Below are 27958 nucleotides of genomic sequence, written 5' to 3' on the forward strand. Positions count from 1 at the left end.
GAGATGGGAGCTGGTCTGAAACCTCCACTGGCACTCGGGACACTTGTAGGGCCTCTCCCCAGTGCGAACGCGTTGGTGGATGGTGAGGGCAGAGCTGCAGCTGAAGTCCTTCCCACATTCCCCACACTCATAGGGATCCACCAGTGTGGATCATCTGGTGGCAGATCAGGGTGCTGCTCTGCCCGAAGCTCTTCCCACACTCCAAGCACTTGCAGGGCTTCTCTCCATCATGAAGCTGCTCCACAGATCACCAGCTCTGAGCTCTGGCTGAAGCTCTGTCCACCTTCCTGGCACAGGGTGGCTCTTCCCTCCTCAGAGCACCCCAGGCTGGGTTTGCAGCCCCTCCTCCTGCAGGGTCTCCAGGGATTTTCCTTCCTGTTCAATTCCTGTGCTGTGGAGTTGCTCAAAACGGCCTCTTCCATGAGGTTCTGCTGCCATGGGGATTTGTCCTCCCTGGTCTCCATCCTCAGCTGCTTGTCTGGGGGAGGAAGGACAAAGAGATGGGATTTGCCTCCATGCCAGAGGGAAGGAGATCCCCCCTGTGCGTCCCCAGCAGGATGGCATCAGCAGCAGGGCTGTCCTGCCGCCAGGGGCCGTGTTCGGCTGGGAGAGGGAGCAGAAGAGAAGGGGAAAGGGGCACTGACTTCCTCCTCACCTGCATATGTGTCCCCAGACATCTTCCTAACAGCCTCCTTCTCCATCCAGCCAAGGTTTGGGAAAGAGAAATCCTGGTTTGGGGAAAAATACAATGTATGAGCACATTGGGTTAGGGAGTTCCTACTGCCCAAGTCCTGGAAGTCACCAGGAATCTGCCACCCATATAAACCTCCAAAACACCAAGATTCAGGGACCCAAAATACACAAATGACCAAGATGAAGCAAAAACACCCAGCCCTGAGTTTCCTCTCTCTGATCCCTCAACTTTGGGCTCCTGGAGGGCCCCCTGTCTGGGTTGCTCCAGGTCAAGTTTGTATTGATGTTCCCCCCCCGTAGAAATGTGGATGCTCATTTCTGCAGGCACCTTTTCACAACCACGAGCTCCCCCTGGGTCACATCAGGGTTCACCACTTGTAACCAGCAGTCCCCAAAGGGGTAATAATTAGCATTGACTCCATGATTCTCAGAAGGCTGATCAATCACTTTACTATACTCTACTTATTAAGAAACCCATCGCTCTTACAGAAAGTCACCAGACAGGTGGACTCACTTGGTCCTTGAATCCAAACACCATCACCAGTGGCTAATTAATAAATTACCCTTTGGTAAACAAATCTCCATAACACATTCCACATGTTCACAACAGCAGGTGCAGCAAGCGAAGATAAGAATTGTTTATCATTCTTTTCTATGATCTTCTCACTGCCTTCCCCAGGACAATGCCTGGGAAAGTTGTGCCTTGCTCTCTGTGGCCAGAGAGCTGTTGCCACATGTCGGCAGACTGCTTCCAGTCTGCCCTTCCCAGGTGCCCAGGACCTTCTGGGATGGCTCTGGCCTTTCCAAGGGCTTTGAGAGAAGTCTCACAGTGACACTGCCCAGCCTTCTCAACATCCCTGACACCAAAGGCCTTTTCCACATCCTTCAGTGCCAGCTCAGTGCCCAGGACACAGCACAGCCCTGTCTAGGTCCTCAGAGTGGTTCAGAAGGGAGGCAGCTGTGATTTCTCCCCACAGAGCCACCACTCCAATGTCTCTCTGTGCAGTCCATGGTGGTCCTGAGCATTTTCCCTGGAGCCTCCCTGCCCCGGATGTTTCTCTCCATGCAGTCCTCAGCACAGCCAGGCAAAGAATTCAGGTGGTTTCCCAGAGGACATTCCTCTTGAGTGAAGTGGCCTCAAGGCACTGTTTGTGCCACTGGAATTGTGCCACTCCCGGGTGCTGCTGATGGTGTTTGTGCTCACTGGGGTTCATCTCCCCACACACACACATGATGCACTCCTGAAGTCTCCTCAGTACAGAGCTGAGTACACAGCTCAGTACACAGACTGCTGGCCTGGTCAGTTGGTGTCCCTCCGTGCAGGGACAAACAACCTCCTGCAGGTGAGGGCAGAGGCCAGTGCTGGCAATGGTGGTTGCAGAGGCTGGTGTGGGACAATTGCCCTGGCTGTCCCCAGAACAAAGACACAGCCCAGGCCCTGCTCTGCTGCTCCCTGAGGGCTATCCCGGGAGCTCTGGCTGTGCCAGGACACTGCTGTGAGCCCCCCTGCACACTCCCCCCTGCCCCAGGCACTGGGCTTTGCTGTGCCAGGGCATTCCTGGGGCACATTGCTGACAGCAGGAAATGGAGAGAGGGCAAAGCCTCCCTGCCCTCAGGAGATGCCCTTTGCTGATGGAGCTGCTGTGCTGGAGCCCAGCTGTGTCCCAGCAGTGCCCATGGCCTGTCCCTGCCTGTGGTCACAGCATGGACACGCAGCAGGACAGTGACCAAGCTGCCAGAGCACTCCAGCCTGGCACCCACGGAAGGGCTGGGAAAGAGAGTGTGGACTTGGGAAGAGCAGCTCTGAAAGGACCAAGTGCTGCTGCTCCCTGCCAGTGCTGCTGTGCTGGGACCCTTCCCTTTCCCCCCTATAACTTCATGCAGGTCCCAGAGTTGGGATCCCAGAAAAACAGGGCTCTGCAAGGTCGTTTATTTTGTTCAAACAAAGCAATAGTACAGATCCTGGAATACAGAGCTTCTGGATCCAATTCAAGAGGCAGACAGGGAATTAGGTGAGGGGTAAATAGAAACATTTAATTGAGCACATTATGGCAAGAACAACCCATAGGCATCACCAAAGACCTGAGAAGGAAGAGACTGGGCCAGTCATGAGTTCAATTCTGAAAACTAAGCAGCAGAAAACAAACGCTTTTTTGGTTCTGAAAAGTACCCAGTCATCTTTGTTCTCAGGCATCCTTGAGCTCCTGGTTCCTCAGGCTGTAGATGAGACGGTTCAGGTCTGGAGGCACCACCGACTACAGAACTGACAGTGCCAGATCCAGGGATGGGGAGGACATGGAGGGGGGCTTCACGTAGGCAAATACTGCGGTGCTGATAAACAGGGAGACCACGGCCAGATGAGGGAGGCAAGTGGAAAAGGCTTTGTGCTGTCCCTGCTCAGAGGGGATCCTCAGCACAGCCCTGAAGATCTGCACATAGGAGAAAACAATGAACACAAAACAACCAAATAACAGAAAAGCACAAACTATGAGAAGCCCAAGTTCCCTGAGGTAGGAATTGGAGCAGGAGAGCTTGAGGATCTGTGGGATTTCACAGAAGAACTGGCCCAGGTTATTGCCATGGCACAGGGGCAGGGAAAATGTATTGGCTGTGTGCAGCAGTGAATAGAGAAAGGCACTGGCCCAGGCAGCTGCTGCCATGTGGGCACAAGCTCTGCTGCCCAGGAGGGTCCTGTGGTGCAGGGCTTTGCAGATGGACACGTAGCTGTCGGAGCACATGAGGATCAGGAATGAAAGCTCTGCTGTGATAAAGAACATAAAGAAAAAGACCTGTGCAGCACATCCTGTGTAGGAGATGTTCCTGGTGTCCCAGAGGGAATTGTGCATGGCTTTGGGAACAGGGGTTCAGATGGAGCCCAGGTCGCTGAGGGCCAGGGTGAGCAGGAAGAAGAACATGGGCGTGTGCAGGTGGTGGCCGCAGGCTACGGCGCTGATGATGAGGCCGTTGCCCAGGAGGGCAGCCAGGGAGATGCCCAGCAAGAGGCAAAAGTGCAGGAGCTGCAGCTGCCACGTGTCTGCCAGTGCCAGCAGGAGGAAGTGGCTGATGGAGCTGCTGTTGGACATTTGCTGGGGCTGCACGTGGGGACCTGTTCATGGAGAAAAGGACAGTGAAGGGTTAGAGGAGATCCCTGTAACCAAAATCAAAGCCATTTCCCATACACTCTCCTTTGTAACACACACGGACATGCTCTTGTGTTTCAGAGTTCTGATGTTTTCTTTTTAAGCTCCTTCCATGTACTTCCTGGTATTCTTGGATATCAGAAACCCTCAGCGTTTCTGCTGCCCTCTGGTAGAACAGAGTGATTTCCCTGAGGCAAGGCAATGAGTGGAGACTGGGGGCAGATGATCTGTCACTTCATTCTGTTTGCAGCTCCTCTGGGCTTTCACTTTTCTCAGGTGGAGGATGTTCAGACTCCCACGTTTCTCTTAAAAACCTCCAGGTACTGCTGAGAGCAGATGGATCCACCACAGCCCAGCTCCACCTTTGTAGCCAAGGACTCACGTTGCTCATTCCACCAACCCAGCAGCATTTTCAGTGTCACAACACCTCTGCCTTTTCTCCATGGATCTTATCACTCAGAGGTGCTCTAGGACAGCTTTGCATGCTGGGGTGAAGCTCCCAGCCTGGACTGAAATCTCAGAGGGACCTGCAAGTGTCCTTGTGATGGCATTGGATGAAGGGAGATGCAGCTCCTTCCCTGGCTGCCCTGCCAGCATTGCCCAGAGCTGGGCACTGGGGACAGCATCACCCTGAGCCAGCTGTGCCCCCTCCAGAGCCCCCAGGTCTGGGCAGCTGCTCCCAGCCCTGTGCTCTGCAGAGGGAACTGGGCCTGGGGCTGCAGAGCTGCCCCACGGCTCTGCTGCAGCTCTGCCTGCACAGGAGGGGCTGCACGCCTTGGAGCCTCGGCCCTGAGGGCAGAGGCTGGGCTGGGGCACAGCAGGGAGAGGGCTTGTTCAGAGGGAGGGGCTGCACTGGAGGGGATCCTGTGGGCATCTCTAAACTCTCCCTGCCCCAGCATTGCTGGGTTGGTTTTCTCTCCTTCCCTGACCTTCTCTCTGCTTCCTGGAGGTTTTCCTCTTGCAGGTGTTCCCTGTGCCTGATCTTCCTGTGCCAGCACTCACAGACTCCAAATCTCTGTGCACTCTCCTTGGCCTGACAGAACCTGCCTGTTTGCAGGGTACTACCTGGGGGCAGGTTCTCTTTGCAGCTTGGGGAAAGGACAGCTCAGACTGAGCCTGATGGCTCCAGCAAAGGTGCTGCTGCTGCTGTCCATGGGCAGAGTGGCTGAAGGCACATTAGGGATCTCCTGTGAACCTGCTGGTCACTAAAAGGAAAAGTTTGGTTGTCTCAGGCACCACTTGTCCAAATTCATAACTAATAATTCATAATCGTCCTTTAATATTTATTCCCCCTCCCTGCCACTCTCCAGTAGTAAGAATCTGAAGACAAAGTCTTAGGAAATTGCCTCATTTTGATCAAAATCCTTGTCTTGGAAATATTCTGTGACTGATCAGAAGCCCTCAGCATGTCAGAGCTTCATGAGCATTTCAGCTCCCCTGCACCAGAAATACCCAGAGTTGTACTCACAGAATCTGCAGGCAGTGGGATGTTGCAGCTTTAGGAGATGGCTCCAGGAGCTGCAGCTGCATTGTCCTGCAGCCAGAAGTTCCTGTGCCAAGGGCTGGCAGTGATTGTGCCCCAGGCACTTCTCAGCACCTTCCAAGCCCTGCCTGTTTGAAGCTCTCCGTGCCTCTGTTCTGTGCCCGGGGTGGCTGCAGGCAGTGCCCCAGCCCTGCTGGGCTGTGCACAGGAGCTGCTCCTGGCCAGAGCTGTCTCTCTGCAGCGCTGCCCTTGCCAGGAGCTGCTGCCTCTGGGCCAGGAGCTCGGCCCAGCTCAGCAGCACAGACACAGCACAGGGACTTTATGAGCCTCTGGGCTTTGTGCTCAGGCCCTGAACATCAGTCCCTGAGACAGAGCTGAAGAAACCTCTCCAGAGCTCCAAGTCAGAATCCAACTCCAAAGTTTCTTGGACTTGTAATGGGTCCCACTGAGACACAACTGAGAAAGTGTCCCCAGGCCCCAGGCAAAGCAGAGAACTGGAGGCAGTGATGACAGGTGGGGACAAAGAGAAGCCAAGTCTTGGTGCGCTGGGGCATAGCAGGGTCTGTGCCACCAAGGGCTGGGAGGAGACACCTTGTTCTGGGGCCCTGGGGCCTCCTGGCACAGCCCCAGCCAGGCTGGGCACTGTCAGCCCCTTGTCCTGCCCTCAGAATCCTCCCCTAGCCCACATGCCAGTGGCCTCAAGGATCTGCTGGAAGGAGTCCCTGAGGACCCTTGCTCAGCAATGGCCCTGGGGGCTTCTTAATACTCCCAGGGACTGCAGATTTTTCAAAGGACTTGGGGTTTTGCTTTTGCTGTGCAGTCTCTCAGAGCTTTGTGCAATCATGGCCTCCAATTCTCTGCTTTAATTAGTCCCTGGAGAGGCTTTGTCAGTAACAACACTCAGTGGGGCTCATTAATGCTTCAGGGTACTTCAGTTGTTTTAAGGTACTTGGTGTTTCCTTTTGGATACAGACTCTGTGAGAGGTTTGTGCAATCATGGCCCCAATTATCTGCATTAATTAGTCCCTGGAGAGCTTTGTACTGACACTCAGTGGGGCTCATTAATGCTTTGAGACACTCAAGGTGTTGAAGGTACTTAGGATTTTCCTTTCCACACTGGGTGTCTCATAGGTTTTTGTGCCATCCTGGCCAGCAATTCTCTCCTCCAAGGAGTCCATGAGGAGCCTATATTGGAGAGAGACCCATTAATGCTTTGAGACACTTTGGGGTTTTCCTCTGCCTTTGACTCCTGGCAAGGTTTGTGCAATCTCCTCCCAGGCCCTGAGGTTCCAGGGCTCATCTCCAAATGCACAGTGAAATAAACAAGGCCAGGAGACTTCTTCTCCTTTTTAATGCCTTTATTAAAAGTGATCAGCTCAGGATTGGGCAGCTCGGCAGGGCTGCAGTCCCCGTCGTGTCTCCCAGGGCGACTCAGAGGAGGAGGATGTGCGCAGCTCTGTCCACTAGGGGCAGAGCTGGGGGATCCGGTCCTCGTGGGAGCCTTTAGGGTGTGGTGTCCCCGTCAGATCTTGATTTCGTCTCAGTCTCGCTTCCTCCCAGACCTGGCCCAGGGGCTCTCGAAGACAGGGTGAGGATCAACGAAGGTTTCCAGCGTCTCTGAGGCTCAGCACTTGGCTCCTCACGTCCAGACATCACTCCAGTCTCTCAACTCTTAATTGGCTCGTTGTTTTTGGGGTTTTCTCTGTGCGTTTGGAGTTGGGGTCCCAAAAAGCATGCTGGTCCTGGAATCACTTTGCATAACCCCCCCACCCTCTCAGGTGTCTTCACTATTCTGGGAAAAGTACACCTTAGCCTCCTGGAAGGGCCATTAGCTCGCCCTAGCCAGGGCTTTTACTAATACAAAAACAACCATTAACTACAACGACCCGTGATTACAATAAAAAAACACGCGGAACTTTGGCCGGGACAGTGATCTGGCTGCCTTTTTGTAACTTTTTCTCACAAAAAAAAATTAACCGAATTTTTGTTCATAACAGTCCCCCCTCTTTTTCTTTGATCGAGCTGAAATTTTGAGCTCGCATCAACTCACAATTTTTTGTTTTGAATCTACTATAAATTTCTTGTGCACTTTCGTAAGCATGGTTACTTAACCTTGTTACTTTCCTTGGTTTCTTCAGGTTGGTCTGCAGGGCAAATACTATTTCACTAAAAAAGATAAATAAGCATAGTAAAAAGAGCAATCCTCCAAGTACACACACAGCGAGAAAAACCACCTTTTCCCATACATCTTTTCTGAAAATATCCAAATTCTCCCACCCACTAGGATGAAGTGTAGGAGTTTGATCTTGATTATTTAAACATGCTAATCTTTTTATTTCGTTTGAAATGTTCCTAATAATTGAATTCTTTATTTTTAATACTGCCTGGAGCCGGATGACTTTGTTCAACACAGATATTGGGATCCGAACTTGGCTTTTACAATTTTGGATTTTCTCAATTTCTATTTCACTTTCCCGGTTTTGTTTAATTTCTCCCAAATCATTATATATAGGAACTCCCAAACTTGATCCGGTTTCTTTGGGTAATAAGAAAATTGATTTTATCACTCTAGCAATGCAGTTGCCAGATGAGATCAAACCTAGGGGTTTAGAGCTCCCCTGAAATGTGTTCCAAAAGGGGTTTATCTCTTTTCCAGTATACTCATATAAATACTTGTAACAAACAATTTTTCTTCCGTTTTCACCATTTCTTTGCTTTTTCCTAGATCTGCTGAGCTTGTTTCAGCAGCATCACATTCCAAGCACAACCAGGCTTCCCCTATAGGGCACTCTTCTAGGAGTGGCTGCCTAAAAGTGGCAGTATTGTATGCTATCCAATACACTCTGTTATTTTAGTGATAAAGGACCAATTGGGAGGGGTTAACACAATCAGGGTTAAAACTGATGTGGACTCTCGACAAGGAGCTCACTTCCTCCTCATAGAGGGGTTGGTAGCATTCACTGCACAGCTCAGCTGGGCTTCCCAGAGCAACACCAGCAATTAGAGCTATCAGTACTACCCTTCCCAAGAGTCCGGTATGGGTCATCTTGCACAGCCTGCCCACCCGGCCTTGCCTCTTGGGGAATTTTACTGAGGAGAAGCTTCCAAGCTCTTTAGAGTCCTTCTACCCGCTTCTCTGGTTAAACCTCTCTTGGTCTGTTCCCTACCAATTTTAGTTCCCCCCCCCCCCCCCAGGGGAGTGTTCTGTAGAGGATTAACCTGGAGTCTTTAAAAATAAATTGGAGAATTTAAACCAGAATTACTTATTTACAGTCTTAAACTTTTTACCAACATAGTTTACACAAAACAGTCTTGAAACATTTTAAGCAATATAAAACCCTGATACCAGTTTTTCCCATACAGTTCAGTCTTTTTGACTCTTCCTTCTGAGAGTCAACTTTAAATTCTTTGGTCCTTTTATCACACTATACTCAGGTGAATTAATTTGTGATGTGGATGAATCCTTATCCAGTTCCCGGAGGTGAGTGGTATGGACTCTGGCCCAATGCCAGAGGGAAAAACTGGGAGTCTGGCCCAATGCCAGAAGGAGAAAGGGGTGGAGTCTGGTCCAATGCCAGAGGGAAAAAAATCTGATGTTGAATCCTGGTCCAATGCCAGAGGGAGAATGGGGTGCAGTCCGGTCCAATGCCAGAATGCCAGAGGGAAAAAAACCTGATGTTGAATCCTGGTCCAATGCCAGGGGGTGAGAGTGATGTGAGTCCAGCCTTTTTCCTTTTGGCCTGCACAGTCAAATTTGTAATGAAGAGTACCTGAAATGGGCTTTCAAACACAGGCATTAATGGTCTGCTATTTAATGATTTTATCAAAACTCAGTTTCTCTGTTTAATGTTATTGGTAATTTCTCTTTTTCCATAGCCTGTATGTTTCTCTCATCAACTTCTACATACTCTGTATTTTGCAAGGAGTTGTATTTCTCAGCTAACTTAACTCCCAAAGTACTTTTATTCTCCTATTTTTCTGTGTATTTAATTAACTGGTTTTCTGTTCTGTTTTTCAAGACCTTATTTATTTATCTCTTGCTTCTGTTTCGTACTTTCACTTACAGCTTAAATACTTCTTTCAACCCCTTACACTTAATTTTTTTTTTTCCTTACACCATTCTTCTACACAATACACTTCCCTCTAAGGAGAGGTGGTAAAACTTGTAATGCACAATCTACATTACCTCTGTTCTAACTCGTTTATATTCACTCTCTCATTTCTCATTCACTTTCACACATTCCTTCACACATTTAAGACACAAACTTATTGCTAGAAAATCTTGGGTCCCTATAGCCCCCCCTTCACCTTGGGGTTGGCCCACAGGTCTCAGTATCTCTGGGCCTCTAGGAAGGGCCCTGACTCTGGTTGCCTCTGGTGCACATTCACCTGTGAGGCTGCCTGCGTGTAACTAAAGCTCTTACAGCTATGGCTCCCTCACTCATCTGGGGAGCACTAGTCTGGTTTGCAAGTCACACACACACACACACACACACACACACACACACATACACTCCCACTGCCCCCTTCCCACCTTCCCAGGAAGTTGAGGCTGACTTTGTGACTCACTCTCTCACACACAACAAGACAACAATAAGGTACCTTTCACTTTCACACCACTTATTACAAGTTTAGTCTTACTGGCCAGTTTTGGTGATATTGGATATCCTTTCTACGTAGCTGGTTTTTTGTCTAACTTCAGATGTTACTTTGTTGAGACAGGACTTATCTGCTCCTATATCAACCAAAAATTCTAATTCTTCATTTAGGGGTCCCATCTCAAAGTTTACCAAGGGCTCTTCTAGATGTTGCATCAGGTCCCCTAAAGTGTAAAGCCCCTGACCCTCTAATCGTCACCTCTAAGGATCTTTTCTAAATTATCCTGTTCCCTGGCTATTGCCGCATCGAGACTGAGCTTTCTACAAAACCTCCTGACGTGTCCTGGCTCTCCACAGTAATAGCAATGTCGTTCTCTCAAAGGGACTTGAGGTCTCTCCATCCCTCTTGCCCCTGACAGTACAAGAGGCTTATGCTTGCCTCCTCCTGGTGGTGGACCCGCCCACCCTGCCCTTTCTCTAGCTACAGCAACCACGATCTTAGCCTTGGCCTTTGCTTTACCTTCCTCCCTCCTTAAATACACCTTCAATGCCTCTCTTAATAACTCATTAATGTCCTTCTCTTGCCAATCTTCCATCTTTTCCAATTTTATCCTTATATCAGGCCAAGATTTGGTAACAAATTGGACTTTTAGTAGCATTTGACCTTCTAGGGTGTCTGGGTCTATTCTAGAGTACAACTGGAAGTTCCGCCTTAGGCGGTTAAGCCAGGCAGCAGGAGCTTCATCTTTCTCCTGTGTACCCTCAAATGCCAATTGGGTATTAGTTCCTTTGGGAACTGACTCTTTGATCCCCTGTATTATCAAATACCTATATTCCATCATGGCCTTCCTCCCCTCTTCCTGGTTAGGGTTCCAACTGGGATCCTTTAGTGGCAATTTCTGTTCGCCTGATGGCACCTGGGGTCCTGGACGGTTCTCTTTCTCCCAAATTCTTATGCCAGCCACCATAATCATCTGGACCTCTTCTGGGGAAAATAATAAACTCAGGATGGAATTCATCTCCCCCCAAGTGTAGATATTTGGACCTAGAAATTGATCCACTTGGTTGGCTATGCCCACTGGGTCCTCAACTAAATGCCCCAACTCTTTCTTGAATCCTCTCACCTCAGAAGCAGTTAGGGGAGCATTCACAAAGCCAACACCTCCCGCTACTCCTCACATAGGAACCTCTCTGAGGGGAAAGAGTCTCTCCGCCTTGGAGGTCTTGGATCTGGTGCTACAGTACAACCCATCTTCAGATGCTAAACCACTTTGAGGGATATCCGGGTTACCCTGAACGTTCTGCCCATCAGCAGATGTATTTGCTGATAGCTGTTTATCGGGGGAGGAGGCATTTGTGCCCCAACTAGGAGGAGGTAAAGGGACAGCAATAGGAGGGGGAGAAGAGCCTGAGTGAATATTAAGTGGAGCTGGAGAAGGGGTGGAGAATGCAGCAAGTGGAGTAGGCACTTGTGGTGATACAGAAGGAACTGGAGGAGCTGAAGGGGGTTGTGAGGGACTGGTTATTGGAGGAGATACTGGGTTTATCATAGCGGAAGCTGAAGAGGTAGAAGGAGGAGTTTGAGCAGGTGGTAATGAGATGGCAGACGGGGGAAGAACTGGACCTGCCATTTGAGGTGCTTGAAGAAGAGGGTTATAAGGTGGAGGGGCAGAAGGAGGCAAATAATCCAGGGGATCCCATCTTTTACTATCCTATCATCCCCTCCTTCATTCCCATCTTTCTTCTTCTGTACCTTACAAATTCGCACTCCTTCATCCCCAACAGCGCTCTTTTACCAGCAAGCTACATACAATAATTGCTCAGGATCAGTATCCCCTGGAGCTGTCAGATAATTATTTAATTGTTGGCACATCCACTTATCCTTTGTCCCACACCAAGGCCATCCTCCTTGCAACTCTAATTCCGGCCACACTTCCATACAATAATGGATCATTTTCACTATATCTAATCCCTCCATGGCCTCTATAGAATCCCATTTTACTAACAGTTCTCCTAAGGGACTATTGGGAGGTATATACCTCAGTCTCTTACCGGTCTTTTTACTATTACACCCTTTTTACAGGTCTTAACAGTAAAAAGTCTGAAAGGTGCCTTTACTGACCGGTAATTTCAAAAAAAACCTTCTTTGAGGAGGTTCAGCCTCCTCCACTGAACTTCAAATTTCTGCCTGATGCTCAGGACTTTATACTGAAACACCTGCCCGATCTCTTCATTGCCCAACTTTTCCCCACGTCAGGTCTTACATCTATCGGGACTTGAACACACGAAGCCTCGGCCTAAGAATCCGGGTCACGCCTGACTCCCTCAGTCAGGAAAAACAACTGCCTGATTTTTAGTTTGCCTAACCCGCCAATTTTTAGGCTTCACTGTATCAGGACTTAAAAGCAAACCACAGCCTCCTTCGCTGGGGTTTGTGCCTGACTCCTGTGTCAGGACTTACTTTTGCCTGCAGGGCTTGTGAGCTACCCGAATCCTTCTCGGGACTAACAAATCTTACGCGAATCCTTCTCGAGACTTACAAATGCTACCCGAATCCTTCTCGGGACTTACAAATCTGCCTGACTTCCCTCTGTCACGACCAGGTGCGTGCCACTCATACAAATATTCCCTCCACACGCCCGGAGCAGGGGGGGCCTTTATTCCCCCTTGAGAGACGGCTCAGTCATGCTAATTCCACTCGCTTTCCCCTGTTTCCGGCCGGCCCCTTTGCAGGAGTCCGGAAACGCGGTAATAAGGGGTCCGCTCTCACTTCGAAGGTCCGGCTACCGGCCTTCGTCTCACTCACACACACATGTGCACGTCTCCCGCTCCCGCCACCGGCTTTCTCACCAGTCCGGTGCTCCGGTGCTCCTCTGCGTCGCTGATCCTGAGCCGATCCCTCTGGTCCTGGTAGCCAGCTGTCCTGAAGTTCCAAGATGGCCAGTCTTGAGTCTTCTTGCGGCGTGGCTATCCCGGACGAGTGCCCCCCGCTGAAATAAACAGGGCCAGGAGACTTCTTCTCCTTTTTAATACCTTTATTAAAAGTGATCAGCTCAGGATGGGGCAGCTCGGCAGGGCTGCAGTCCCTGTTGTGTCTCCCAGGGCGACTCAAAGAAGGAGAATATGTGCAGCTCTGTCCACTAGGAGCAGAGCCGGGGGATCCGGTCCTTGTGGGAGCCTTTAGGGCGTGGTGTCCCCGTCAGATGTTGGTTTCCCTGGCTCTGTCCCGCCCAGTCCCGGCGTCGGGACAACTCCCATGGTCAGGGCGAGAGGGACTCCGCATCTCTGCAGGCTCAGCACTCGGCTCCTCACGTCTAGTCATCACTCCAGTCTCTCAGCTCTTGGGTGGCTCGTTGTTTTTGGGGTTTTCTCCGTGGGTTTGGAGTCGGGGTCCCACACAGCATGCTGGTCTTGGAGTCACTTTGCATAACCCCCCCCACCCTCTCAGGTGTCTTCAATATGCTAGGAAAAGAACACCTTAGCCTCGGGGAAGGGCCATTACCTCGCCTTAGCCCAGGGCTTTTACTAATACAAAAGGGGCGATAAGCTACAATGACCCGTGATTACAATAACAAGACACACAGAACCTTGGCAGGGACAGAGATCTGGCTGCCTTTTTGTAACTTTTTCTCACAAAAAAATATTAACCGAATTTTTGTTCATAACACTGTGGACCCTCAAACACCACCACAGACAGAGTGCTTTGGGGGAGTCCTGGCCAGGAGCTGTGGGGTGGTTTGGGGGTCTGGGAGGGGTTTTAGGGCAGATTTGACCTCCCAAAGCAGCCACCAGATCCCACCCCCCAAGATGCTGCCAGGGCTCTGTGGCTCCATGTTGGGATTCATCTTCCTGGTGCTCCAGGAGAAGGTGAGGAGGGGTCCCCAGGGGCTGTGTGTGTCCCCTCATGCTGGTGTCACCCCCTTGGCCCTCCTCACAGGGCTCTCTTGCCGCAGCTCCTGCTCCCCAGAGGGAATTTGGGGAGGGGGCAGATGTTATGAACAAAAATTCTGTTAATTTTTTTTGTGAGAAAAAGTTACAAAAAGGCAGCCAGATCAGTGTCGCTACCAAGTTCTGCGTGTTTTGTTTTTCTAATCACGCGTCGTTGTGGCTAATCGCTCCTTTTGTATTGGCAGAGCCTTGCCCGAGGCTAAGTTGTACTTTTCCCAGAACAGCGCAGACACCTGAGAGGGTGGGGGGGGTTATGCAAAGTGACTCCAGGACCAGCATGCTGTGTGGGACCCCCTACTCCAAACGCACGGAGAAAACCCCAAAAACAACAAGCCAAATAAGAGTTGAGAGACTGGAGTGATGTCTGGACGTGAGGAGCCAAGTGCTGAGCCTGCAGAGACGCTGGAAACCTTCGTTGATCCTCACCATGTGCTCAAGAGCCCCCGGGCCAGGTCTGGGAGGAAGCGAGACTCGGTCCAAATTAACATCGGGCGGGAACACCACGCCCTAAAGGCTCCCACGAGCACTTGATTCCCCAGCTCTCCTCGTCTGAATCACCCTGGGAGAGGCAATGGGACTGCATCCGCGCCGAGCTGCCCAGTCCTGAGCTGATCACTTTTAATAAAGGCATTAAAAAGGAGAAGAAGTCTCCTGGCCCTGTTTATTTCAGCAGAGGGTGTGCACAGCCCCCATCAGGGGATGACCCTAGTCCAGCCCCTTTGTTCAGCACCAGGCTGGGCTCAGGGCTGATGGGAAGCAGATCCTGCAGCTGGGACACTGTCACTGCGATGTTTTCTGAAAAATCCCTTTACCAATGTGAAAAACGCCAATCAATTGTTTTTAAAATTTTAAAAGTTGCATAGTAATATAATGCTTTTAAAAATAGTAATACAATTCGGGTAATAATAATTTGGACAATTTGACTTAGTACAATATGAGACAATAGAGACAAAGAGTTACAGACGTCCGGGTACCTTTTTCTGGGCCGCACAAGCCCAAAAAACCACACGTTAAGAAAGGATTAACCTTAAAAGCAATGACCTGTTGCATATTCATACACTTCATACATGAGGCGTAAATTCCATTCAAACACAGGATTTTGTCTGGCCATCCCCAACATCTTCCTCTGAATCCTAACAGCGCCTTAGAGGTGGGAAGAAGTTAGTTTCTTCTGATAAGCAGGCAATAAATTCTTTTTCTCTGAAAGATTTAGGGTGTCCTGTGGCTGCTGTCTTGCTGTGAGTCCTTTCTAAGAAAAAGAATCCTACATAGCATAGTTTCTATTTTAACAATTTTTATAACCTAAAACTATATTTAACACACTACTAAAGGTAATTAATAGAGCATTACTTTCTAACACAACACATATAATACTCATTTGAATATTTGCGAAAAGCCAATCATAAAATACATGCATTTTTCACAGCCAGGATTTCTTCTCCTGGGAAGTTGAGAAGCCTCAGAGAAAAATGTAAATAATAATTATCTCACTGCTTCTCCTTGTGTTCTGCTGCTTTGGAATGTGGTAGATGAGTCTTCCATTGGTTCCATGTGAATTGTGTTTTCTTAATGACCAATCACAGCCAGCTGTGTTGGACTCTCTGTGGAGTCACGGGTTTTTATTATTCATTCCTTTCTAGCCTTCTGATTTCGCCTTCCTTTTTCTTTAGCATAGTTTTAGTATAATGTAATGTAATGTAATGTAATGTAATGTAATGTAATGTAATGTAATGTAATGTAATGTAATATAATATAATATAATATAATATAATATAATATAATATAATATAATATAATCAGCCTTCTGAGAACATGGAGTGAAATTCTTCTCTCTCACCTCGTCCTGGAAACCTCACAACACCACAGGCTCCCTCTTGGGAAGGATGAAAGTTTGACAATGATATGTGTGCTTGGCAGAAAGATCTCTGAATGTAGAACCTGAGAATGGAATAGAGATGGAAGCAAGTTTTGATAGAGAAGAAAAGAATTGCTGAGCCAGTCTCACTGGATAACCAAGGAGGCAAAGGGTGTGTTAGTTAGAAGGGGTTCTTATGGCTTAGAGCAAAGGATAAACCCACCTCAAACAAGAAGATGTTTTTACCGAGCAGAAGGATACCACAGGCAAACAAGACATGAGGCAAGTAGAAAAAAGGTCTCAGAATTTTCCATTGCAAGGAAACTGAAAAACAACTTCTAGCTTTAACTGTAAAGTACTAACTTTTAGTGATTGGAGAATAGTACCATGAATATGGTAATTATAATAGTCATGATATAGGTATCATTATGATATGATATATGATATGGTATGATATGATATGATATGATATTATTGATATAGTAGTTATAATATCATATGATACGACATAGTAGTTAGGCTATAGGTAAAAGTTAAGGTATAGATTGGTTGTGCAGTATTAAATTATTCATATACTGCAAATAAAGGAATACAGGCTCCCTGGGAGAGTCCTGTAATTTTACCTGCACCCTAAAATCTGAAATTTCAATACTCACACCATATCACAGGATAAAATAATGACACTTGGCTTCATAGCGCTCTTTCAGTCTGTTATGTATTTCATCATTTAAGGATTATCCAATTAAGCTCTCCAGTTAGTGAAAGAAATCTTTATGCTCAGCAAAGAAAAGTATATAATACATTGTAACCAAAATTAAAGGGTGTCCAGTCTTGTGTGCAGCTGGAGCTGACAGCTGTAGGCACAGGCTCTGTCACCCACAACCCTGGACTGCTGTAACCTCTGGGATGGAATAAACTGCAGTTTGTATACAATAAACTGCATTTTGAAGAGCCACCTGGAGTCCCACATCTCTCATTTAGGCTCTTACAACCTTCCCCTTTGTCAAGTCTTCAGCCGTTGTACAGCTCATTAGAGAGGGTTGAGGGCTGGAGATGAAGGCTGCAGAGCCCACTCTGAAGAGGTGATAACAGCACTGTGCAACTGGCACTGATCCAGGGTATGCTAAGGAGACCATGCCCAGTGGAAAAACAGCTCCTCAACATGGGATGGACAACTCTGCCCATCCCCTTCAGCCCCAGCCCTTTGTCTCAGTGGCCACCTGGGCCCTGCCTCACAGTCTGTGACATGAGACTTGTCCACTGGATCCTGTTACAGATGCTTTGCACCAACTTCCACCTCCTTTCACCCTGGACCTGGCTGTGAACAGGCATGGAAGGGTTGCTGCTAATTATTTAAAAATAAATTATTTTAATTTAAAAAAAAATATTAAAAGTAATAGCAACAAGAATAGCTCCGTGCCTGAAAAATACATATTACATGATTGGCTGTTCACTTTTTTAGAAGGAATAATATACATGTTATATTGTATTAATTAGTAGTACTGTATTTTTTAAGTAGTGTGGTAAATATAGTTTTAGGCTACAACATAATATTAAAATAGAAACCATGCCATGTAAGATACTTTTAACTGGCTCAAAGAATGGATAAGATAATAAAGAAATTCTTTGCACAGAAATAACAGCAACAAGACACCCAAAATCCCAGAGAGAAGAATTATTGCCTCCTTATCAGGAAGAACCAGGCTTTTCTACCTCCTTTCAGACTCCGTGGAGCCAAACCGTGATTTACAAATGAAGGGGGAGAAGTTGACAATAAACAGAAAAATCCTTAGTTTGAAAGGAATGTTTGCATCATGTATGAGATATTTTAATATGCAACAGGCTGTTGCTTTTAAGGGTTAATGCTTTGTTAGCATGCCATGCTTTCAAGAGGAAAGCATCCAAATGTCAGTAATTCTTTGCTTTTTATTGTCTTTATTGTCTTAACTCTGTCCAAATTCTTATTGCTCTAATTTTTATTACTATTTTATAACCATTTTTTTACTATTGAACTTTTAAAATTTTAACACAAGTGACTGGGGATTCTCACACCAGGAACCCCTCAGAGCCCCATGGGTCCTGGCCCCAGTGAAGCTGAAAGCTTCCCTCCCAAAATGCTGCATTCAGTTCTGACCCAGCACTAAGAAATCCAAGAACAAAACAGAAATCTGATGACAGAATCTTGCAAAATCCCATACAAGAACATTCTGTTATAAAATCACAAGTATTAACTGTGATTAACTGACAAAGAAGCTGAGAAAGTCAACAACATTAGAAAATGATGCTGTAGATGAATAATGAGATGGATGGTTGTCTCTCACAATTAAAGAGTGAATATTAAATATATGTTAAGAGAAGTTTTGTAGATTTATAGTTATGTGTGTGTGAAAAACGCCAATCACTTGTTTTTAAAAATTTAAAAGTTTAGTAGTAATACGATGGTTATAAAAATAGTAACACAATTAGAGCAATAACAATTTGAACAAATTGAATTAAGACAATATGAGATAATAAAAACAAAGAATTACAGACGTCTGGGTACCTTTTCTGGGCATGATGAGCCCGAAAAAGGACCCCTGCTAAGAAAGGATTAACCATTAGGAACTGTAGCCCGTTGCATATTCATACACTTCATACATGATGCATAAATTCCATTCAAACACAGGATTCTGTCTGGTCATTGTCAACTTCTTCCTTCTAATCCTAACAGCGCCTCCAAGGTGGGAAGAAATTAATTTCTTCTGATAAGAAGGCAATAAATTCCCTTTCTCTGAGAGATTTAGGTGTCCTGTGGCTGCTATCTCGCTGCAAGCCCTTTCTGTTAAACAAAGCATCTTACATAGCATCGTTTCTGTTTTAACATTTTTTATAGCCTAAAACTATATTTAACACAGTTAAATACAGCGGGGGCGTCCACAGCCCTGGAATCCGGCTATCTGGTGAGGGGCGAAGGCCAGGGCCCCTGCGCATCAGAAAGCAGCCCCCCTCGGCATCTTGGCCTCGGGCTGAGCTGGGGGATAGCTTGGAGCAGCGCGGTGAGAGACGAATTAGGAGGCGACCACTTGCTGGGGGTAAACTGTCGGTTTATTACAGAAGAACCAACAAGGAGGGGAAACACCCAGCAAATGGCCCCGAACAAGGGGCAGGAGAGGGTTTTAAGGGAAAAGGGGGGAAGAAGGCAGGGAAACCCGGCTATCCAATAGAAATACATATTTGGAGGTACGAAACATAACTGATATACTAAAGTAACCAACTGTTATAAATCATAGGAGGGGCTCCGGGGCTACAGCCAACCATACCTCCCAGAGAAAAGAAAATTCTCGAAACCTGGGAGGAGAAAAGGGGTGATTGACTGAGCTCAAGGAGGAGGCACTTTCACTTTATAAGAGAAACCAGGGGAGGAGCAGTTTCATTTCCATAGCAACCTAACTGACAGGGTCCTGGGAAAGGAAGAAACCATTTAATACAGAAAATGGGGGGAGCAAACTAACAAACTTAAGAACACACCACAGCAACACAGTACTTAAGAAAATTAATACAGCATTACTTTCTAACACAACACATATAATATTCATTTTAATATTTGCAAAAAGCCAATCGTAAAATACAGGCATTTTTCACAATCCCCACTCTTATTCTTTGTAAATCATTTGGCTTGAGCAATATTTCTTATCTACTTGCATCTTCTGGACTATGCTGGCAAAATAAAACAGGGGATTACAAAAGGAAAAAATATATATATAAACAGTTGTAACACATAAAATGAAAGATCTTCATTTCTTCTAATACATTACCTCACCAGCTAGGTTTTAACATTGTTTTCTCATTTTTGGACTGGTACCTGGGTTATTTTATGTATATATATATATTTTTCTTCTTTGATTTCCTTTGCTTTTTCTAGAATGATTTTTCCGTGGTCATCAATTTTCAACATTCTAATATATTGAACTTTCCACAAACACCTCCTTCTTCGGCCAATAAATAGTCCAAAGCCAACCTATTCTGATACCCTACAGTTTTTGTTTGACTTAGCTGACTTGATATTAACTCTAATGCTTGGGCAGCCTTATTTGCTACCATTTCTGTAACTGCTTGGCGTCTTGTAATACGATTCAACAGATGATTTGGAGTCAATATAGAGTTAGATTGCTGTGCTGGTTTTACCTTTTCGTTTATTATTTATTTTTTTACTAAATCTTGAACCGTATCTTCAAGATTAAATTTAAAACAAATCCATCTCTCTGTAGTAAACCCCTCAGGTTTAGCCAGGGCCCCTTGGAGAATAGAATGCTGACACAGCAGCAAAGAAGTTTCCTGTCTCCAGGGACATTCGCCTTGTACCTTATCCCTATAGCCATGTAAGGCAATATTGTGTTAAACCCTACTATTGGTCACTTATGGTCACTCTAACACCTTTGCCATTGGTCAGGATTGGATCCAGGCCAAGGGTATAAAAGTAGCATACTGTACCCCTACTAACTCGGAAGAAGAAGAGCTGAGACCCTTCACGGACCCCTACAATAAAGCCATACCCGTGGAACAGCCAGCGCCTTCTGCTTCTCCTCTCTCTACTGTCTGCTGGAGCCTTAGGCCAAGGGAAAAGCTACCTAGCAAGCAAAGCTGAAATCACAAGAGCTGCCTAATCACTAAGAGCTGAATATCTCCCTGCTTGCTAGGGGCTAACCCACGGCCTTGGTCTGAGAGCGAGCTGGCTTCTAGCACCCAGTCCCCTTGGGGACTGAGCTCTGGAGCTGTAACAGCTTGCATAGGATAAGACCAAGCTAGGCTCATTTAAGTGGCCGCCCAAACGTGTCGTCGGACCCTGGCCCCCAGGAGACAAGCGTCACCAGAGCATCGGAGCCTTTCAGGGCCTCCAGTTATTGCCGGTTTGGGAAGCCTCTCCTTCTGCGAAAGGACTTTTCGTTTTAGAAAATCTTCTCTGCGGAAGGCTCAATTCGACCCTCAACAATACATCTGGACGAGATAAAGTCTGAGGAGAATTGAGGAGCAGACTCCCTTCCACAGACCCCTGACCCCAAAGGACGTAAGTATTAAGTTTGCGCGCATACCTTGGGTGCTCTAAAAACCTTTTTCGTTTTTTTTCTTTTTTTTCTCGTTTTTCTGTGGAAAGGGCTTGAAAATCATGGGTACTTGTTTAAGCACTCTAAGACTAACAACACGTGAGAGAGAGTTATATTTAACCATTGTAGAAACCTTATCTGTTAACAACTTCACTTTTTCTAAAGGTAGTCTGTCAAAAAGGACTCTTAAAAAATTTGTATCTTGGATGGTGCTGAATTTCCCTGAAACTGATAAGACCACAATTACTGAAAATTCCTTTTGGGATACAGTTGGAAACACCATTTATATGTCTCAAACAAAACAGGACTTTTCTGTTACTAACTTCTTACCTTTATTTCATATAATAACAAAAACGATTGAAAAATCGAACTCTGAAAAAAGTTCCAAACTAACAGATCTTTCCTCTTCATATACTAATTGCGCTGATAAGATAACAGAGGAATGTGCCTTCCAGGCCACAGAGTCACTGGGCGCTGCAGAACTTACTGCAGAAACCACCTCGGAGGCAGAAGCCAAGCAGGCCGCCCCCACATTCCCCCCCCTCGCGGGACTCGCGCTGCCCAACTCCTCGTTTCCTGCAGCCCCTCATCTCCCCGGCTCCGTTTCCTTCCCGCGTCCGGCCTCGGGGGCCCCGTTCCCTGTCCCTGCCGCTGTACCCTCCACTGCGACCACCCCTCCCCCCGCGCCCGTGCTGCCGTTGCCTACCCCTGCGCCGCCGTTCCCCGCCCCCGGTTGCTCCGTCGCGGTACCCCCCGCTCCCGCTGCTGTCCCCGCCCTGACCCCCGCTCCCCCCGCCGCGCCCGCCGCGTTCCCCGGTCCCGTTATCGCCGCCGCCCCCCCCAACCCTGCGCTGCTATCCTCCACCCCCGCGACCGCCCTCCCCTCCGTCACCGCCCCCGCTCCCGCTCCCACCGAGACCGCCCCGGCCCTCCCGGCCCCTCCTGCCGCTTTCCCGAGCCATGCCCACAACCTGTCCTCCTGCGCCGAGCCGCACACATGTGCAGTAACATCAGCTCACCCTACACCTGTCGTATCCCAAACCAGGGGTATTGCTTGCGCACCCCCACACCCCCCAGGCGTGCATCCACAGCCCCCATACCCCCCCTGCCCCCACCCGTCCCTCCAACCCCTGACCCAACCCTCCTGCCACCCGAACGGATCAGAGACCACCTGTGGTGTCCCCCCCCCGACCCAATCCGGTCCCTGCTGCTCCAGGGCTACCCCTCACCCAACAACGCTAACTTCGGGCCAGTCACTGAAAAGGGTGAAAAATCCTTCTAAACGAAAGAAAAGGAATTCACGGGTAGCATGTGCCTCACAGTGTTCCTCAGACAATGAGAGCTCTTCTGATGAATCTGATTTTGATGCGATTAATATAGACCCATGGGCTCTTATTAAGATAGAAGCTACAAAGTCTGGGAACTGGGACCTAGCACAGAAAATCACAGCCTTTCCGGTCGAGTACAGGCAAGGAAGGAATGGTGGGGAATCTAATATCAAGGCATGGAAACCAATTTCTAATAAGGAACTGGTACAATTGAGAAATATAGCCAAGGAACATGGACGTAGTTCACATATCTTTAGAAATTTCCTAGAAGCCATGTTCTCTGCACATGTCTTGCTTCCTCACGATGTAAAAAATATTTCACAATGCCTTCTGTCACCGGCAGAATATTTGTTATGGGATAGGCATTGGAAGAAACACTTAAAAACGTTATCAGATTCATATACTGCCGATGCTACTAAGACCAACTTCACAGTAGAACAATTGGCTGGTGAAGGAGACTTTCAAAAGCCAGCAGAACAAATGGAAACTCTGAATAAAGAAGCGCTGCAGGATGTAGCAATTGCAGCAAAAACCTCCTTGCTTCTTATGCAGGATGAGTCAATGCCAACAATGCATTTTTCTACTATAAAACAAGGCATTGAAGAAAGCTTTATAAAATTTGTGGACAGACTTAAAGATGCTTTGGAGAAACAAATAGAGAGTACTGAGGCAAGAAAGGAACTCTTATGTAAGCTTGCTTTCAGCAACTCAAATGAGAAATGCAAGGCCATTTTGAGGTCTTTAACTGTGGATACAGACCCTACTATAGAGCAAATGTTAGAATGCTGTACACGTCACATGTCCACTGAAAATACAGTGGCGCAAGCAGTTGCTAAGGGTATTGCTGAAGGAGTTTCTGGTGCATATGCAGTGATAACCTCTAAAGAACAAGCTAAATGCTATCACTGTGGAGAGCTAGGACATTATATAAAGGACTGTCCGGAAAGAACACCCCCCCGATACCATCGGAATTATAATCAAAGACCCCAACATCAGCAACGCTATCAATCGCGTCCTTTAAACTCCTTGAGGCGCCCGTCCGACCTTCGGGCGCAGAATACAAATCAAAGGCCACCAAGACCCAATCACGCACAAACCCAGGCTGCTCCAGACCCAAAGGAGAAGCCCCAACCCACGGGACAACCCAGAGGGGTACCCGCCGACAACTGGTAACTGCTTTGTCCATTGACTTTAATGATAAGAATGTTCACCGTGTTCCTACAGGAAAATATGGTCCTAAAGGGAGTCCTTCAGACATTTTAATTACAGGGGATTCGGTTAATACTCCGAAGGAAATCTTCGTTGTTCCAGAAGTGCTGACAGTGCAGCCGGGACAAGAGATCCTCGTGCAGGTATACTGCATAGACTTACCATTTTTTCTTTCCAAAGGAACTCCAATAGCACAGGCATTTTTACTCCCAAAAAATCACAGGGAACAGATTCCTCTCAACCCTACAGCAATGTGGGCACAAGTCATGGGACCATCCAAGCCTACCATCGAGTGCGGCCTCTCCCACAAAGGAGAGAAGACCCACCTGCCAGGGATGCTGGACACCGGTGCAGATGTGACCATCATCGCCCGTTCAGATTGGCCAGCACACTGGGATCTACAACCTGTTGCAGGCATGATTTCCGGGATTGGTGGAACTACAGTATCCATGAGGAGCAAGAACAACATCCTGGTTGAAGGGCCAGAAGGCAAGCTGGCAACCATCCGTCCATTTGTGGTAAGGGCCCCCATTACCCTTTGGGGACGAGACATTTTATCCCAGTGGGGCGCTTCCCTACGTATTCCCATTCAGGATTTCTGACTGGGGCCACTGAGTTGAGCGCGCTGCCAGAAATACCCCGTCTCACCTGGAAAAGCCACAAGCCAATCTGGACTGAGCAGTGGCCCCTAAAGAAAGCCAAGCTGCGCGCCCTAAACGTCCTCGTGGAAGAACAGCTCAAAAAAGGCCACATAGTGGAGTCCGACAGCCCTTGGAACTCTCCAGTCTTCGTTCTACCAAAGCCAGGTACAAACAAGTGGAGACTTCTCCATGACCTTCGCAGAATCAACGAAGTCATCGAGGACATGGGCCCTCTTCAGCCTGGCTTGCCCTCCCCATCGATGCTGCCTAGAGACTGGACACTTGCTATCACAGACATTAAGGACTGTTTCTTCAGTATACCACTACATCCTGAAGATGCTCCACGGTTTGCTTTTTCCGTTCCCTCTATTAACAAGGAAGCTCCGCTCAAAAGATATCATTGGCGTTATCTTCCTCAGGGATTGAAAAACTCGCCAACTATTTGCCAGTGGTACGTGTCTCACATCCTGTCTCCCATTCGGAAATCATTTCCAGACGCCATCATTTATCACTATATGGATGACATTCTGGTGTGTGCTTCAGACAAAGCTTACTTGGACAAAACAATCAAAAAGACTGTTGAAGCCATTGAAAAGGCAGGAATGGAAATTCGTGAGGACAAAATTCAGTACACCGAGCCATGGACTTACCTTGGAGTCCAGATCCGGGAAAGAACTATCCTACCTCAGCAGATCGTCATCGACGACGACCCAAAAACCCTCAGGGACTTACACAGCCTGTGTGGATCCATCAACTGGGTACGTCCACTGCTAGGAATTACATCAGAAGACCTTGCTCCCTTGTTCAATCTTCTTCGTGGACCCAAGGAACTGGACTCTCCCTGCACTCTCACAGAGGAAGCCAGAGGTGCCATCATCAAAGTCCAGGAAGCCCTGTCTTCACGCAAAGCCCATCGCTACGAGCCTAGTCTGCCTTTCCAGTTCATCATCCTGGGAAAAGCACCCAGATTCCATGGACTGATCTTCCAATGGGACCCTCAGCTGCGAGATCCTTTGTTGATACTGGAATGGGTTTTTACAAGTAGCCAGCCCACAAAGACACTTACCACCTACCAGGAGATTATAGCACACTTAATAAAAAAGGCTAGGACTCGCCTTTGCTCCCTTTCAGGGTGTGATTTTGAATGCATATATTTGCCAATAACCCTTAAAGACTTTGAGGATTTGATCAAGACCAATGCGAGTCTACAGTTTGCTCTGGACAGTTATACGGGTCAAACTTCATCAGACATCCCAGAACACAAGCTTTTCAACCAGAATGAAACTTTCCATTTGATTCCAAAACGAATCCAAAGTAGAAATCCTCTCAAGGCTCTAACTCTATTTACAGATGGCTCAGGGTCATCCCACAAGTCGGTGATTACTTGGAGAGACCCCCAAACACAAGAATGGCAATCTGACATAGAAACAGTAGAAGGATCGCCACAAATTGCAGAATTAGCAGCTGTCGTCAGAGCCTTTGAAAATTTTAAAAACGAGCCGTTCAATCTGGTCACAGATTCAGCTTATGTTGCGGGAATAGCTATGAGAGCGGAACATGCTCTTCTCAAAGAGGTCTCTAACCCAAAGTTATACCAATTGCTCTCTAAATTAATACAATTGATATCCCACAGAAAACAACCTTATCACATAATGCATGTAAGGTCTCACACGGACCTCCCAGGTGTTGTTGCAGAAGGCAACAGGAAAGCAGATGCATTAGCTATGGCAGCAGAAACTGCTAATGTTCCTAACATCTTTGCTCAGGCAAAGCTGTCACACGCGTTCTTTCATCAAAATGTACCTGCCCTGATGAGAATGTTTAAGCTCTCGAAGGATCAGGCAAAAGCTATCGTGGCTACCTGTCCGAACTGTCAAAACTACCAGATACCATCAATGGGTACGGGAGTCAATCCCCGAGGTCTGAATAGCTGTCAGCTGTGGCAGACAGATGTAACTCACTTTGCACCTTTTGGAAGGTCAAAGTATGTGCATGTTTCGGTTGACACGTTCTCAGGAGCAGTGTTTGCATCATCACATGCAGGAGAAAAGACCATGCACACAATAAAACACTTTCTCCTCGCTTTTGCCACCCTGGGTGTACCAAAGGAGATTAAAACAGATAATGGGCCAGCCTATACCTCCCACAAGTTGAAGGAGTTCTTCAATGAATGGGGCATAGCACACAAGACGGGCATACCTGTAAACCCCACAGGACAATCCATCGTGGAAAGGACACATCAAACCCTCAAAAGAGTCCTCGAGCAACAGAACAGGAACACGAAAATCACATCTCCAGTGGAGAGACTGTGCAAGGCTCTCTATGTCATCAACTTCCTGAACTGCACAGTGTCAGAGCCTGACCCACCAATACTTCGCCACTTTGCAAACACCACAAAAGCAAAGCTCACGGAGAAACCACCCGTGCTCGTGAAAGATCCTGAAACACACCAAATCTCAGGGCCTCATCAGTTGATTACCTGGGGAAGAGGTTATGCATGCGTGCTACTACCATCAGGTCCAAGGTGGTACCCAGGAAAATACGTAAAACCATACTTAGGCACAGCGAACACTACTACAGACGAGGACAAGAATTCTCCTGAGGCAAACACAAGACCACCTCAAAACCAAACCAGCTCAGCCTGGAGACGAAGGCGTCGCCGAACACCCACAAACACAAGAACAGACCGCCCCATTACAAGGCAGCAGACAAAACAGAAAGTCAAATAACAGTCTACTGTAATAGGCCACAGATAGCCTTAACACAAAAGTGTTCTCTGAATTATGTGTTATTACACTGTGTATTGTATAGTAAAAAGTATTATTCCCTTTCCCTAACCTTAAAACCTCATAACCTTCTACCCGCTCCTCCTCCTGTAGTGTAGCTTAGAAATTAAAAGAAAAAGGGGGGGAGGAGGGGAACACAGAAAAGAACAAGGCAGAAATCCCTCTCATCATAAAGATAACAAATTGTGCTTATATTCCCAATCAGAAGCCCTAATCCTGCCCAAAGATGAAAAATATCTCCGTCGGTGCTGTCCTCACCGCTGCCTGGATGCTCTACACCGTACCGCGTGCCTTCGGCTGGATTAGTCCTCAGCCTAGCCATAATGTTTGGGTAACCTTAGCAAAAACATTAAAACAAGACAATATGTGCTTGTCTATGGGAAGCATAGATAATCCACTTTCTACATGTCTAGTAGGAATCCCCTTTATAGCAGACGATTGGCCTGTCCAGAACTCAGAGGTTCTCCGCACCACAGGTAAGAGACCCAATGGGGCTGATACTTGGGATGAGTGGACAAAAATTCTGCCAGATGCTCGAGAGGAACCCCAAGAATTGGATCTATTGGGATCCTCCAAGGCCACATATTGTGTCAAATTTTACTTTAGGCGTCCGAAAAATGATTGGCCAGAAATTGACCAACACAAAAACACATATCGAAAAGATGTATCACCAGTGAACAAAGCCTATAACCCTCATGATTGGTGCAATTACACTGCACGTGTAATTTCTGTGTCCTCTCTCCATCCCAAAGTATTACCCAAGGGAATGTTTCTCATCTGTGGTGACAGAGTATGGGCAGGGATCCCCTCCCGACTCCAGGGAGGTCCCTGTACTCTGGGAAAACTTTCTACCCTTACTCCAAACATCACCCTGTTACATAATTGGAAAAAAGAAAGAGAATCAAAACGAGAAAAAAGGTCATACACTGAATTTGATGAAAATTGTGATCCGAGATTATACGATTGGAACAGACAAAAAAAGATTGCAGTCTCTCTGTTTTTACCCTGGATAGCTGCAGCTAAAGCCCTCGGTGAAATCAGTCACCTTGGGTGCTGGCTCAGTAAACAAGCTAACGCCACATCAGCAGCCCTGAGTGATCTCTTAAAGGAAGAAGAAACCACAAGACAAGCTTCACTCCAAAACCGAGCAGCAATCGACTTCCTGCTGCTTGCCCACGGACATGGATGTGAGGACT

The 27958-nt window shown here is 47.3% G+C and overlaps 1 protein-coding gene and 1 long non-coding RNA gene across 2 annotated transcripts in view; both read left to right on the forward strand.

Annotated features, from left to right (window-relative positions):
• LOC141731337 (uncharacterized) overlaps positions 1–27958 on the forward strand; it is a 306819-nt gene that overhangs the window by 261872 nt on the left and 16989 nt on the right. The window lies entirely within an intron of this gene.
• LOC141731270 (uncharacterized) lies at positions 20297–27905 on the forward strand. The gene is made up of 2 exons (XR_012583300.1): positions 20297–20761; positions 26968–27905. It is a non-coding gene; the product is annotated as an uncharacterized LOC141731270 (long non-coding RNA).

The sequence above is a fragment of the Zonotrichia albicollis genome, chromosome 20 (genome assembly GCF_047830755.1).
Source record: "Zonotrichia albicollis isolate bZonAlb1 chromosome 20, bZonAlb1.hap1, whole genome shotgun sequence".
Taxonomy (NCBI): Eukaryota; Metazoa; Chordata; class Aves; order Passeriformes; family Passerellidae; genus Zonotrichia; species Zonotrichia albicollis.